Raw genomic sequence first — 17,083 nt, 5'->3', positions numbered from 1 at the left:
CACGGGTTTGAACTGCACTGGTCCACTTACACATGGATTTTTTTTTTTAACCAATTGTTACTGAAAATACGGTATTCACTGGACATGAAATCTAAGTATATGGAGGGCCAACTTTGTATACCTGGGTTCCACAGGGACTATTCCAAGACTTCGAGCATGCTTAGATTTAGATATATGCAGGGGTCCTGAAGCCAATCTCCCGCATATGCCAAGGAATGACTGTCGTTTGTTCCACAGACATGTTATTAATCTGTATGACTGAAGTAACATTTCATACTTCCATAACCAATTTTTAAATAGTATTAGTTAAACCCTAGATTTACTAAGACAAGGTTTTAACACGTTAAGGGGGAAAAGGAATCATGTGCTAACAAAATACTAAAAGAAACTCCATACAGAATTGTTTCCCTGATAATTCAAATTAACATGAACTGTCCAGGTTTTAAAATTAGACATATTTTATTGTGCCTGCGTTAAGTGTGATTCGTCACCCAGGAATGCTTTTAAAGAGCCCAGAATTTTCTTTTCAAACATAACATCCACAGAATACACAGCCTATTCAACATAAGCTGGGAAGCCAAGGGAGAAAAAGCACAAAACAATGAGCTGGAATGCTTCAAATTTTTGTTTTGGTGAGGAAGAGGCGCTGAGGCACTTAGCAGCAATAACAGAAGCTGAAAAAAGGGGCAAAAGTCAAAAAGGCCTAATGAATAAGCTGCAGCCCTGTACGAACCTAGGTCTTAGGAAAGCAGAAATTATGATCAAGCACAGCAAATTCACCTGTATAGAAAGAAAAAGTAGCAAATGTTCAAGGAGAAGAGAGGCTACGAGACCACAAGAATTCTGAAACACCGATTCTTCAAACGTTTTAATGATTTTCTAGTTTCCTTTTCCAGGTCCCATATATAGGCCTGAAGGAATCAAGCTTTCTGTCTCTGGATTTTCATGGGAGTCCCTCTTCACGCAATTCAATTCACATTCACTTGAGCTCACGTGAGATTCACTATGCATTTAGAGGAACCTACATAGACACAAAGAGATTAAGAATCAAGAAAATGTTTGCTACAGCCATAAAAAGGAATGAGATCATGTCTTTTGCAGGGACATGGAAGAAGCTGGAAGCCATCATCCTCAGCAGACTAACACAGGAACAGAACACCAAACAATGCATGTTCACACTCATAAGTGGGAGTTGAACACTGAGAACATATGGACCCAGAGAGGGGAACAACACACACCAGGGCCTGTTGGGGGGTGGGGGTTGAGGGGACGGAACTTAGAGGATGGGTCATAGGTGCAGCAAACCACCATGACATACATATACCTACGTAATAAACATGCACGTTCTCCACATATATCCTTTTTTTTTTTAGAAGAATAAAAAAGAAGAAAATGTTTGCATTCCTTTAACCCAATAATCCCAATTCTTTATCCTTAGGAATTTATTTGCAAGAAAAAAAACATATAGAAAGATGTTCACAGGCCAGGTGCGGTGGCTCACACCTGTAATCCCAGCACTTTGGGAGGCCAATGCGGGCGGATTACTTGAGATCAGGAGTTTGAGACTAGCCTGATCAACATGGTGAAACCCCATCTCTACTAAAAGTATAAAAATCAGCCAGGCGTGGTGGTACGCGCCTGTAATCCCAGCTACTCAGGAGGCTGACGCAAAAGAATCACCTGAACCCAGGAGGGAGAGGTTGCAGTGACAGTGAGCCGAGATCGCGCCACTGCACTCCAGCCTGGGCGACAGGGCAAGACTCTGTCTCCAAAAAAATTAAAAAAAGGTTCACGGCAACATTACATAAAAACTGAAAAAAGAAAACGTTCAACATCAGAATGTTTTCAACCAGCAAATATCAACTCAAAGTATAGGTATTAAACCATGAACCTAAAACTTCAATTCAATGCTGCTAAAAAGTCAAAATCATATGTATTTACATGATCGAAACATTTTATATGTGCAAGTTCAGTAACTAAGGAGTTGTGCCAAAATCATGGGTACAGTCTCATTTGCCTTAATACTCTAGTTTTAAACTTTGTTTATGAGAAACTCTTAAAATATTATTTTAAAAAGGCAAAACATGAGTGTCTATTGAATAAATACTACCATACCAATTAATATACCTCAGATTCACATTATACCCACGAGCATCAGAATTACATAAGGAGGAAAAAACAAGAGACAAATAGGAACTGAAAATGAAACAGGAAAATTCAGGGAAGAACAAACACAGAAAGATTTAAAAGCAGTGAGGCAAAATTGAAAAATAAAAGGAAAGAGGCTGAGAAAACGTTAATTTAGCTCTGGGTGATAAGAACCAGGTCATTAAAATTTTTTAAGTCCACAGTATGCAATTCAATACATGTTTGTTGAGTTGAAAAATGGAGACATGTAGACACTTATGCTGTTCTTTCACACATGGAAGAAATCATTAATACTGCTGATTTTTGCTAACTCACAACCTGAGTTACTACAAAAAAATTGTAATATTTTTACACTTTTATTTTAAGAAATGGGGTCTCTATATATACACTGCTCAGGCTGGACCACACTGGCTATTCACAATCCCTATGATAGTGCATTGCAGCATCAAACTATAGAAGTCTTCCCACTTCAGCCTCCCAAGTGGCTGCAACTACACTACAGGCATGTACCACCTAGCCTGGCTAACCCTTTGTAGTATTAGTTACGTCTTTAACCTCATCACACATAAGTCATAATAGATTCCAATCTGAATGCAATAAACAGCCAGTGGTGGTAAACAGGATTTCTCTGTCAAGAGAACCAGGAGAGAAATATCCATGGAATGATAGGAAAGTAAGTCCAAACTATTTTAAAACCACATTCCACACCATTGTCTTTTATCTTTTACTTGGACATAAATCTTTCAAGAAACTGATAAAGATACTGACCCTCTTTCTCAAAGAAAAAAAGTATCCACACTCACTAAGTTTTACATATAATCTCCAGAAGTTTCTGGATTCCCTGAAGAATATGCCCGGGCCCCAAGTTTAAAATCCTGCTCTACAATGAGAGTTTTCATTCCTGCCCTATCTTAAAAGAACTACAAAAATAATTGTAAGTTAACATGCATGATATGTAAGTTGTGTTTCATCAGAGTACGTATTACAAATACTAATCAAATAGTTTTAAAATTCTATTTACTCGCCCTTCTATAACTTACATTTGTTCATATAAAAACTGAGACACATCATTGAGTTAAATTCTATAAACTTCTCAGAAGGTACAATGACCCGTTTATATTAATGAAACAAAGAGGTGAAACCTAAAATTTTTTTTTTTTTTTGAGACGGAGTCTCGCTCTGTCGCCCAGGCTGCAGTGCAGTGGCCGGATCTCAGCTCACTGCAAGCTCTGCCTCCCAGGTTTACGCCATTCTCCTGCCTCAGCCTCCCGAGTAGCTGGGACTACAGGCGCCTGCCACCTCGCCCGGCTAGTTTTTTGTATTTTTTTAGTAGAGACGGGGTTTCATCTTGTTAGCCAGTATGGTCTCGATCTCCTGACCTCGTGATCCGCCCCTCTTGGCCTCCCAAAGTGCTGGGATTACAGGCTTGAGCCACCGCGCCCTAAAATTTTAAGTGATATAAAAATCTGGTGGCAATTATTAGAATTTCAATAGAACTGCTTAACCAAAAAGGATAATATATTTATGTATATACAAGACAGACCACACTGTTTATATAATAAAACCATGAAACTGTTTCAGTGTGGGACATGTGAAGAAACATCATACGACCATTTAAAATAATTAAGACTGTAATGCAGCAAAATACATTACATAGAAGAAAGATTAAAATTTTTGTGTTGAGTATTATATACACTCATAGATGATACCTAAAAAATGAGAATCATTACATTTTTTTGAAGGGAGATTATTACAAACATTTTACTGTTTTAATTGTTCAACTTTTAAAATTTCACATTAAAACAATAAGTAACCAATCTAAATGCACAGTACTAAACTTCAACAGCTTAAATACATAAAAATAAGAATTATTCATATTATGAGAAAAAACTGAGGCAGTTTGATAAGTATACTATTAAATTTCAAGTAATACAACAATTTTGAATTTTATTTTCTTACTATAGGGTTTCAGTTGCTCTTGCTTCTGCTATCCTTTTCTTCACATTAAAAACATTGAAAGCAAATGACACAAAAAAAATTTTATCAATATTTCTGTCCTTCAATTGACACAATTTTATCAGTTAGGGTGACTCAAAAAAACCATTAGCAAAAACTTAACAAATCAAAATTCAAGACTGAAATCTGAACACAGTGAAAGTATTTTTCCACCAAAAAACATACAAAGCAAGCAGACACATTTGAAAAAAACAAAAGCAGTAAGTTGAGGGAAAGGTAATTTTCAACATAGGAATGCAAAATTCCATAAAAGTTCCGGTATAAATTAATGGACAACTAAACAAATACACCCTTAAGATATACAGGCTCCCAGAGCAGCCTATAAGAGCTTGATTTCGTTATTTGAATACAGTTAAAATATGACAGAAGTAGCTGAGAGGCCTAAGCTGAAAGTTATTATTATAGGTTATCTGTAAAAATAATGTTCATAGGTTAAAAAAAAACAACAACAAAAAAAGCTATCTGTAATCTGATCACACTGAATCTAAATACTTGGCATTCCAAACGTGCCACTCTTCATACCATGTTTACCTTTCTTTAAACCCACAATACTATCTCATGTTTTTTTAAACAGACACGTTAATCTTTTTTTAAGAAAAATGATTTATGGTTCAGTTCTCTACAGTGATAAAAAGTTTACTATTGGTAGCCAAGTATCATTTAATTAAATTTCCATTCCGCAAAAGGTTTAGCTACAATGAACTCCTCCTGCTAAAATTAAATATTAGGCATCATGTAGTTGATAACCTTCGAATATAGTATGCGTGTTATATTGCAGATACATCCTGAGCAAAAGTAAATTATTTTAAGATTAGTGAATAGCAATATAATGAAGCAGTAAAATGGAAGGCAAGAGTCTTGACTTTTAGTTCCAATTCGGCCTTCACTCAGTCTTACTTAAAAATTTTAACCATGAGTTTCTTCTCACATGGCTTTAGGGTCCAAACTACTTGCATGATCTTGGATATGTCAAGATCCAAGTGGCCCCCAGTTGGTGGTGCCCAGAGTACCCATGGTAGAAGCAAATGCATAACCTCTTCCGTGGAATCCTTCCCCAAGTCAGGCTCCTTAAGGTTTTTAAAAATTACTATCCAGATATGAGCCCACAAAAAAATAACAGAACATGTGACAAGCCATCATGAACAAGAGGCAGAAGAAACAAGCTAAAGAATTAGATCCCGAACTGCACTCCAGCCTGGGAGACAGAGCAATACTCCGTCTCAAATAAATAAATAAAATAAACACATAAATAAAACCAAATGGATAGGTTAAAAATAGTTGCAAAGAGATCAATTAAAATGACTTTCAATAGTTTAAGTAGATCTGATGACAGTAAATCAATTTTAACACAGAAATACTTGGGTGGAACAACTAACAAGAAAACTCAACTATTTGAAAGTGAGTGAGGACTCTAGTAAGACAATTCCCACATGTCATGCTTGGAAGCTTCCATAAATGAGAAAAACCCCTTGCCAAGATTAAGAATACAGGAATACGTTCCTATCTGGGAGTTGTAGATCAGATTTTGAAGAAAATATGGGACCACCAGCTAGAAAAGATCAGCAGTCAACCAAGTGGGAAAAATCAGCAGGAGGAGGCTACTATGGATTCTAAATCAGGCAATCAGAGGAACCACTTTCTAAAGTTCCATTTAAAGCACCTCACCTCATCCCTGCAATCAAATCTAAAAATCTTTGCCTTGTCCTTTGTATGAAATCTCCACCTAACCTTCAAAACCCAGCTTAAATCAAACCTATGAATATGTAATTTCAACTCTCTTCCACAATAGTCTTTATTATTCATTTGTTATTTAGCACTGACCATATGTCAGGACTGCTCTAGGACATTCTGAGTAGACAGCAGTAAAAGGGCCACAAACCCTGCACTTACAGCGCTAACATTCTACTAAGTGGTAAGACGGACCAACAATTAGTATGCAGTATATGCAAGGGCAATAAGTAGCAAGAATAGTGATAAGCAAGGAAGAGAAATAGGGAGAACAGGAAGATGTGGACAGCGGTTAAATTTTATTTATTTTTTTTTTTAATTATTTAGAGACAGGGTTTTGCCATGTTGCCCAGGCTGGTCTGAAACTCCCAATGGTTAAAATTTAGAGTAGAATGGTCAGAGACGATTTCATTTTTAAAAAATGACATCTCAATAAAGACCTGAAATAAGTGAAAGATAGAGCCATGTTGCTATCTGTATCTAAGTGAAGAGCAAAATACGGTGAATGAGAGAAGAGCAAGCACAAAGACCATGAGACAGTAACATACCTGCTATATATGAGCAAGAGCAGTAAGGACAACATGGTTGAGGCAGAATGAACAGAAGGATAAACTGATGAGGTCAAAGAGAATTTGAAAGGGAGAGGGGATGTGGTTAACAATTCATGTCGTTTCTTACAGGAAAAGGATTGTGGCTAACGCTCTCAGTAATATGGGAAAACTACTGGAGGGGTGTGACTAGGGAAGGGTGTAGGGAGAAAGTGAAATCAGGGAAAGCTGTTAGGTGACAACTGAAATAATTTACAGATGATGGTAGCAAGTGAGGTGGTCAAAATTTAGATACTTTATAAAGGTAGAGCCAAGATGATTTGCTGATGGACTGGATATAGGGTATGAGAGAATAAACAAAGCCAAAGGCAATTCCAAAGCTTTTAGACTAGGCCAAAAACAAAGGAGCTGCCCTTTACTGAGATAGGGGAAATGTGGCAGGGACATGGTTAAGGTTGAAGATAAGGAGTTAGGTTTTAGGTAAGTGGAGATGTCCAGTAGACAGCTAGATAAAAGAGTTGTCACGTGAGAAGTGAAGGCTAGAGATATAAATTTGGAAGTATTCAGCAAATGGACTATACTTAAAGCCATAAACTTGGATAAAATCCCAAACAAATGGGTATAAATAGAGACCAGGTCTCAAGACTGAAGCACTGAAATTCAACAACAGGAAGATGAAGAACTCTCAAGGGAGAGAGGAGAGGTAGAAAGAAAACCAGGAGTGTGCTGTCCTGGACACCAGATGAATACGGTCTATTAAGGAGGAGAGATGGATCAATTTTGTCAAATGGGGTTGGTAAGTAAAACACAATGAAAACTAGTAATTGACTTCTGAATTTAGCAACATAGACGTTACTGGTGACTTTGACCAAAGCAGTAGAGTAGTGGTGATCAAAATCTGATTGAAACGAATTTAAAAGTTAAAAGAACTCTAGCAAGTGTGGACAACTCTTTGAAGCAGCCTTCCTGTGAAAGGATGCAGAGAAATAAGATGGAACTTGGAAGAGAATATGAGGTTAAGAGTTTGGTTTTTAAAGATGGGAGAAACTACAGCATGATAATATGCTGACAAAAAAACAATTCACTAAAAAGGGAAAGACTAATGATGCAGGAGGGAGAGGCAATGTTTTCAAATAGCAAGAAAGGACAGAATTTGGACAAGTAGATAAGAGTGATTGGCCTTAAATAGTACCACAGACAGTTCATCTGTAGGAACGCAGAGAAGGAAGAATACAAAAGCACAGACCCAAGACAGGAAAGGAGGTAGATGGTATAGACGTTTGTGAAAATTCTGTTCCTAATGCTACGATTCTCTTTATGAAATGAGAAGCAAAGTCATAAGCAGAGAATAAGTGTAAAAAAGATGGTGGCCAGGCACGGTGGCTCACGCCTGTAATTCTAGCACGCTGGGAGGCCAAGGAGAAAGGATTGCTTGAGCCCAGAGTTCAAGACCATCCTGGGCAACATAGCAGAACCCTGTCTCTACAAACAATAAAAAATTAGCTAGACGTAGTGGCATGCACCTGTAGTCCCAGCTGCTCAAGAGAACGCAGAAAGATCACTTGAGCACAGGAGCTCAAGGCTACAGTAAGTCATGATTTCACCTCTGCGCTCTAGCCTGGGTGACAGAGGGAGACCCTGTCTCAAAAAACAAAAATACAAAAAAAAAAAAAAACAGTATTGAAGGTCTTATAAAACACGTTACAATTATTGTTGTAGTTTTCATTCTTTGTAAGTTGCACTCGTCTTAATTTTCCACTTAGGTTTTTGAATGCAGGGTATTTAACAGTGTTCACAAATAAATGTGCTGACTTTAAATGAATTTATAATCTCACTGAGAAAGGAAGTATATAGTATCTACAAAACTAACCAGAGCAAAAAGCCTAACTTGAGCCTCCATGTGGTTCTACTCTTCCAGCTCAAGTACCATGTCCACAGCTAGTTCTCCTCCTAAAATTCCAGAGCACTTATTCTCTATTTACATACACATGGACAGAATTCTATGAGACAGTAAACGGTTTCAACTAATATAGCAAGGCAGCAACATACTGCAGTATGATAAAGATAAGAAAATAATAATTGAATTCAAAATCTAAAACAAACCCAAATACATACAAAAATTCAGTTTACTCTAAGTTATTTCCAATCAGTAGAAGGCTGTATCATTCAAATCAACTAAAAACATCCAAATAAAGTTTCAAACATAAGAAAAAATATAAAGCACTTGAGGGCTGGGCGTGGTGGCTCACACCTATAATCCCAGCACCTTCAGAGGCCACAGCAGGTGGATCACTTGAGGCAGGAGTTTAAGACCAGCCTGGCCAACATGATAAAACCCTGTCTCTACCAAACATACAAAACTTAGCTGAGTGTGGTGGCACACACCTACAATCCCAGCTACTCAGGAGGCTGAGGCAATGAGAGTCACTCGAATCCAGGAGGCAAAGGGTTGCAGTAAGCCAAGGTCACACCACTGCATTCCAGCCTGCGTGACAGAGCAAAAATCTATCTGAAAAAAAGAAAAAATATAAAGTACTTGAAAACGCAAGAAAATAGATAGGCTCATTTTACATAGTTCTGTATGTTTAAATTTTTGTAAGTATATTCCATTTGCAGTAAGAATTTTTAAAAATAAATGATTCTACCAATCGATTTAAAAAAACAAAAAACTCAATGAGAAAAATAGACAAAGCATTAACCATTTCCTGAAATGGCCATCAAAATGCAAAAACTCATCTAAATTCCTATTGTCCTAGTCAGTCACTATACCAAAAGTATAATGGCCCCGGAGTGCACAACACAATTAAACAATTATCATTTAAAATAAGAGGAAAAACATTCGAAGTAAGCAAAAGACAAAACAATCCAGGAAATCCAAACACTGAATTCCTCAGCATGGGAATCCCATTTACAGTATCTTTTCTAAGATTAACTCTATAGACCACACTAAAATTTCAAAGCTGTGGTACAATTTCTCCTTTTAAACTGCAAGGCAGTTATTTCTATGACTCACATCTTATTAACACACCCCTTACTTCAGCAATATCCATTCTAAAGTACTGCTACCCCAATCTGAAATGAATACAACTAATGCCAGAAATGAGTAATGAAATTTAATTTCTCCATTAGGTATCATGTCACAACAAATGAGACTTCTATTTTTTAATCAAACTTTTTCCCCTTTAATGAGAATAGATCAATCCATTTGAACAGCTTTCTCAAGAAACTGAAAAGGAATTGCAGAGATGATAGCTGCTGAAAGTATCTTTCAGACTTTTGCTTACTCATCATGCCCAAACCAGCCCATTTTCTCAGGAAAAGGCACTGCTCATTTTAAAACAATTCCATAGGAAATAATCTGGTTAAAAGTTTATTCTGTAAAAAAAATCTAATTTATAATTAGATAAACTGAAAGCTTTAATACCAAAAAAATTTAATAACTTTTTAAAATAGTCTTTCAAATCAACACATAAAATCAGTTTTCAAAGACAAAAGAACATAAGTCATCAAAACTGTTCAAAAATTAACACTACAACACGAAATTCATACCAATAATGTAACCGTAAAACAGCTACACCATGTACAGAAGCTTTCCTCCCCTTAAAATCTACCATCTTGACCTACTTTTCCTTTCATAAGATTCCTGAGTAAGAAAGGGCCATCTAATCCAACTAGTCACTCAGAGATTAGACCCAGCTGAAACAGGCAGCCAGCCCATGCTTGAAAAGCAGGGATGAACACCTCCCATAAACCCCCTTTATTTCTTTAGAAAGACAAGTTCTTTTTAGTTTTGATCCAAAATCGCATCACCCTGTAACTTCTCCCAGTGGTCCTATCTCTACCCTAATCTTAACAAATCTGTCCAATCCCACTACCACCAGGTAGTCTTAATAACTGATGCTTAAACTTAACAAAATTAAATTTAAGGTGGATCACCTTAGGTCACTCAACAATGGAAGTACTAAAATGACCAGATGTTTTAGGTATTATGTCTTTTTTGGGGATAAGCAAGAATAATTTATTCATAAAGGATACAATGATGAATGTCCAATAAATCAAATGTGAATTCAAGAATAATTTATTCTTGCTTATCCCCAGAAAAGACATAATACCTAAAACATTTATTCTTGCTTATCCCCAGAAAAGACATAATACCTAAAACATCTCACAAACTAAACATGAAATGTAAATGAGAATATCAAATACTGTCAAAAATGACTCTACCAAAAGTTTTGCTTATGAAAACAAGAATTTTTAAACCTTGTCCAAGAACACCCAATTAAAGGCAAAGTAGCCCAAATACAAACAAAAAGTTCAGTATATTATCACAGTGCCATTTCAAATCAGTAAGTTGAAAAAAAAATAGATTTAATAAGTAGTGTTGGCACAAATGCGAAAAAGACACAAGAGAAAGCTTGTTTGCTTTTCCAAAACCCAAAAGTCTCCATTAAGATTTTACAATCATAAATTATTATCTACAGTCTCTGCCAATCCAGAACACTCCCCTACTGCCGCTTCCTACCACAAATACTAACTTCATGGCTCACGGATCACCTGAGGTCAGCAGTTTGAGAACAGCCTCGCCAACATGGTGAAACCCCATCTCTACTAAAAATACAAAAAATTAGCCGGGCATGGTGGCGGGAGCCTGTTAATCTCAGCTACTCCGGAGGCTGAGGCATGAGAATCGCTTTGAACCTGTGCAGCAGAGGTTGGCAGTGAGCCAAGATTGCGCCACTGCACTCTGCCCTGGGTGACAGAGCTAGACTCCATCTCAATAAAAAGAAAAAAAAAATGGATCAACGGCCACAAAAGCCCTGTGACTCAGGAAAAACTCTTGGGAAGGAAAAATCTCTCTGGAAAAAAACTACCTCTATCCAATCTAGTCTGTACAGTATAGTATTTGCAGATATTCTCCTGTCAAAGGTGAACTTCCAGTCAAAATGAACAAGAGTAGCACATACAGAGAGTAGATCCCAAAAAACTGATAAAAGAATGTGAAAGACTATTAAAACAAAAATGTCAGCCATTAGAGTTATAAAAGAAATCAGAAACACAGAAAACACTCATTAAAAAAAAGAAAAATTAGAACTTGAACTTTATAAATTATGTGTATGCATACATATGCACACACATACAAACACCCCCAGAAATTAAAAGCCAAATGGCCTGATAACTGTATAAAGCTGAATTATCAAACAAGACAGACTTGATTAAAAAACTGACAATGTACCACAAAAAATTATACATAAGGGAAAATATGAAAGAAAAATTAACAGACATAAAGGATACAATGAGAATGTCCAATGAATCAAATGGGAATTCAAGGAGAGGAAAGAACAAAGAAACAAAGTGGCTGAGAATTTTCAAAAACTGCTGAAAGCTATGAATCTTCCAATTCAGGAAAGGCAACAAAATTTGAACAGAATAAAAGATATTTAAACATATTTGCAGTAACACCGTGTAACTCAAACAAGTCTTGAAAGCAACACAGAAAAGAGTACTGAAGAAGAAATTTAGACTTACATAGTACTTAGCAATAGAAGCCAAAGGATAATGTAATAAAATCTCTATAGAAACAATGACCATTAATTACCACAGAATTCTAGACCCTGTTGAACACTGGAATATTATTAGTTTTCAGAAGCAATAAGTCTGTCAGCTATGCAACAAACAAAACTGATTAACATTAGTAAATAGTAAAAATTCAGACTTTATATGAAATTTACTAATCCAGAATGTAATTTTTTTAGTGAACAGTACCTCTTTCCAACCAGAGTATGCCTGACTGAGAAACCAATATTCTTATTCTTTCATTAGGGATTACAGCTGACCTTTGCTTTTCTCTAATAAACTCTTCAGGAATGTACAAAGAAGAGTGCTAGCAAAGAGTTTTCCCTCTCTGGCCCCTCGATTCCAAGCTTCCATGTACAAAGCCATATAAAATTAGGACAAATCTTCACAGATAGTCAAGTACACCAGTTAAATGATGAAAGCCTGAATTTTTTTCTAAACCTTACAATCTATTCTGTAGTCTACATTTTAATTTCTACACTTCTACAACCTACATTTCTCCTTTTTTTTTTTTTTTTTTTTTTTTTGAGATAGGATCTGACTCTGTCACCTAGACTGGAGTGCAGGGGCATGAGCTTGGCTCACTGCAACCTCCACCTCCGGGGCTCAAGTGATTCTCTGGCCTCAGCCTCCCAAGTAGCTGGGATTACAGGTGCCCGCTACCATGCCTGGCTAATTTTTTTATTTTTAGTAGAGATAGGGTTTCACCATGTTGGCCAGGCTGTTCTCAATCTCCTGACCCTCAAGTGATCCGCCCACCTCGGCCTCCCAAAGTGCTGGGATTACAGGCATGAGCCACCATGCCGGCCCTTCTACATTTCAATTTTAATGTTCATATTCCACGGGGAAATTCCTATCATTGCTATTTAAGAAAAAGCAAAGAGATTCAACATCTACACAAACAGCAAAATCGTCAATAAACAGCAAAATCTTACAATCTAAAAACAAGTACAAACGAAGAATCCGATAAAATTAAGAAATGTTCTCATTCTGATTCACTGAAATAAAGAGGCATTTGCTTTAATACATTCACAATCTTATGTATTTATCATTCTCTGAAATTGTACCTTAAGAACTATGGCTTAAGAAAACATTCACTGAAGATTTTTACTCACTTCTTATACAAAGTTTAGTTTATACTACTCAAAAAGTATAAGTCAAATGAGTAACTCTCCTTTTCAAATATATGTTCTCCCATCTATCTGGGAGCCCAACACAGAGTCCAACGCAGTGTTGTCAAATATTTAATAACTTTATATAGGTGGTCCTTGTGAGTTCTTCCCTTTGGATTTTTTTTCAAAATAATCCTTCATATATACAGTATGTACTAATTCTATTTGTGTTCACTGGTACTCTGAAACACAAAATCAAGGATGTTTTATCATGATATGGTCTTCATTATAATGCTCTATTCTTGAAGCTGCCAAGAGTCTATGACAGAAAAAACATCAAAAAGTACAGACATAATTACCTTGAATTGGAAATAAGTGTAGCTTTCATATATTAACAAAGTTTAAGTCTACAGTGGCAAAAAAAAAAAAAAAAAGTTTGTCTAAAAAAGAAAAAAAGGTTCTACTCTTTTGACATCACTCACAATAATAAGAAACCTAGGCAAAAAATTAGTGAGAGAACAGATCTTACTAAGAACAACCATAGGAAGCTAACTCCAAGAAATAGTCCTTGTGATTTCACCAACTGAAAGTTGGTTTAAGTACGTAAATTATGTAATTAGCATAATTAAAACACAGCATACCATGAACCTTCAAAATTTGTGATCGCAAAGACTGCCTTCCAGACAACAGAAATATGAAGTAAGAGGTTGAAAGGTGATCAGTTATCAGAACCTAAAATACAGCCACAAGTAGAGGCTCCTATCCTATAGTCATCCTTAGAATCCATGTTTACAACACAACCACCTCAACAGCCATGCAAACATAGATGTTGCCTTCAGCAGACATAGCTGCCATGATCCTACATTTCAAGTTCAATGAAAGGCTTCTTCTTTCCTCACTATTAGAAGATGCCTGAAGAGTCAGGGGAAAACAAGTAAAAGCTATTAAATATCATGTACTAAATATAGAAAGTAGTCAAATTAAAATTGATGAATTTATTTTAGGTAAATCCAGACAATTGTTACTAAAAAATACAGGCACATCAAAAGCTATCCACTATAAACCATTTTTTTTGTTTTTTGAGACGGAGTCTTGCTCTGTTGCCCAGGCTGGAGTGCAGTGGCGCGATCTCAGCTCACTGAAAGCTCAGCCTCCCAGGTTCATGCCATTCTCCTGCCTCAGCCTTCCGAGTAGCTGGGACTACAGGCGCCCGCCACCACACCCGGCTAATTTTTTTGTATTTTTAGTAGAGACGGGGTTTCACCATGTTAGCCAGGATGGTCTCGATCTCCTGACCTCATGATCCGCCCACCTCAGCCTCCTAAAGTGTTGGGATTACAGCCGTGAGTCACCATGCCTGGCCGCCAAACCAGTCACTATTAAAAAAAAAAAATCACTCCAGTACCTTTTTAAATAAAAGGATTACTAAATCAGGAAAACCCAATACACATTATGGAATGTCTGATTTTGTCAGAACAGTCAATAAACAAGCTATCCTTGGTGACAAGATTGATAAATCCTGAACATGGCTGAATAGTGGCATAAATTGGAGAATATTTAAAAGGTTAAACAATAATATCCCAAAGTTGCCAATTAATGTTTAGAAAGTACCTTAACAATGTACAAAAAAACTCGGTTCTTAGCCTAACCTTACTAACATTTTAATCGATTACTTAAAGATAATCTTGCCAGTTCACAAATGTGGATGAGAACAAAGGGCAAACCAATGAAAGGTTTCAGAAAATAAGATTTGTATTATCCTGTGTTACTCTTTGAGCTACCTAGTTAGAATAGCAGAAATTCTGACAACTAGTTCAGATAAGCTGGAATATCAGTTATTAAGTCTACAAACTTACCCCACATAATGAGCTGTTCCTTTAACTGGTTTTCATCAAAATGGCTCTTGAAAATTACCAATTTTCAAGCAATGACCTTTTTTGGTATTAGTGACTGTTTACCTAAGCACACACAAAATAAATATTCTATAGAGTGAAATTTCAACATTTATGATTTCAGGCAAAGACACACTCAATGTTTTATTCAACATAATTATTTCCCGTCAGCGTATATCATATGCAACAGATCTATACTGCACATACAGTATACTAGATGAACCTAGATATGCTTTGTGTATATACGCAGAGCAAGAAAGTCAATGAGCTTCTAGCTCCTACAACTCTGTCTTTTCTGCTTGCGTTCCATTTCCCGTGTTTTAAATAACTTGTGTTTATCTGTTATTGCCCTAGTGGTGCTTTTCTGCGCAGACAACTTAAGTGCAGACTGAATGCAAGACAACTCTGAACTCCAGAACGCGTGAATTGGTGAAAAAACACAATACAGAAGAAACAGACTTTCCAAAAAGTGACACCCTACCAACCACACTACCATCCACCATCAAATTTTCTTTCTCCTTTGGCAAATACAATTAGCCTTCAATATACTACATTATATTTTATGTATAAAGTGTATTTACTTTCAACTTTATACCTACATAAACTTGTCTTCATTGTTAGATTAATATTTACCTACATGTGAGAACTGTTTGGGATGAAATATTGCATCATAATTCCCTACTAAAATTAATGGAAATATGCTTTCATTTAATAGCTTTTAAATTACCAGCAGGGTTTTCAAGAAAATAAATTCAAAACATTGAATATGTGACTTTCAAGTTGGAGACAACAAGCAAAAATATTTCAGACAACAACGGATCCCAGTCCAAACTCAAAAAACGAAAAAAAAAAAAAAAAACTACTCTGCTTGAGTGGGAATAGCAACTCCAAAACAGAATGAATAAACACAAGATGAGTAAGATCAAGCAGCAAAAGCAAGAATCGCATTTCAAGACTTAAGGATTCTAACTAATTATTATATCATCATAAATCAGTGTGATGCTAATATCAGATGTGTCCTGTAGAGCTGAATAATATTCAACAAGATTAAAAGACAGATTTGTGCAAAGGAAAGGAAAAGATCACTGAACTAGAGCGTTCAGGATACACTATGAATACTACTCAGGATACACAAGCTGGGATTCAAAAAACAAGTAAGACTAAGATAGATAGAAATGAAGATAAAGACTTCCAATAAGGATCCTCCTACTCCAAATAACTTAATAATGGTGTGAAATACTACTTTTGCACCAACCTTTTGCACGAATATAAAAGGAAATGATTTAAAAGATATGGCTAAACTCAAAACTAAGATAAACATCATAGTGGGATGAAATGCAATAAAAATTCAAAGTAGCAACCCATATCTTAAGTGGAGTAGAGGGAAGAAGGAACCAGGAAGATGGCTGGATAGTTCAGCTCCTAAAAGTAACAGCAATAAAACAGAACCAGGTTCACCGCCTGATGCCAAGGGGTCAGGATTTGCACAGCTTGTAAAAAGAGGTTTTAAAAAAATAAAAAGGTAAAAAAGGAGAGGGCAAGAGAGGGGAGAAAAACAATGACACTGCAAATCCAGAGCTATAACTTTATAGAAGCTCCAAGCCTGGAGAAAAAAAAAAGATAACAAAACATCCAATGTCATAGCAAATTAAAAATTAATAATTCCTTAATACAAAGCTAGCGTTCGTTCACATTCCCCAATTGCTTTGTAAGTATTTTGTTATTCCTTGACTGGTATATTTCTTGTCTCCTTTCACCTACTATACCTATCTCTTCATTTTCAGTTTCTTACAATTCTTAGAACTTTTAGTTGGGGAGGGAAAAAAAAAACAAAAACCAGGCAGCTAGTCCTAGAGAGTTTCCCAGTGTGAATTTTGTTAACAGTACCCTCACAGTGTTTAACAAGTTTTTTTTTTTTTTGGGGGGGGGGTGTCTATTTCTGATCAATTCGTAAACTCAAAAACAAGATTAAATATCAGGGTTTTGATTTGAACACAAAAGTCATCAAAATAATGAGTTTGTCCAATGTTAAAACCAGGTTTTTTTTTAAATCCAAAACATAGCA

At 36.2% G+C, this 17,083-nt stretch overlaps 1 protein-coding gene across 9 annotated transcripts in view; it reads right to left on the bottom strand.

Annotated features, from left to right (window-relative positions):
- Positions 1 to 17,083, bottom strand: part of KTN1 (kinectin 1) — a 104,627-nt gene that overhangs the window by 75,574 nt on the left and 11,970 nt on the right. For 4 of the 9 annotated variants that reach the window (XR_003120429.1, XR_003120430.1, XM_025391250.1 and 1 more), the window contains exon 2: positions 8,826 to 8,949. The exons of the other annotated variants lie outside the window; for them this stretch is intronic. The gene's annotated coding sequence lies outside the window, so the exon portion shown is untranslated. The remainder of the gene's footprint in view (positions 1 to 8,825; positions 8,950 to 17,083) is intronic. 9 annotated transcript variants of the gene reach the window in all.

Source organism: Theropithecus gelada, chromosome 7b, assembly GCF_003255815.1.
Source record: "Theropithecus gelada isolate Dixy chromosome 7b, Tgel_1.0, whole genome shotgun sequence".
Classification (NCBI taxonomy): Eukaryota; Metazoa; Chordata; class Mammalia; order Primates; family Cercopithecidae; genus Theropithecus; species Theropithecus gelada.
This window is presented reverse-complemented; position numbering and strand designations above follow the sequence as displayed.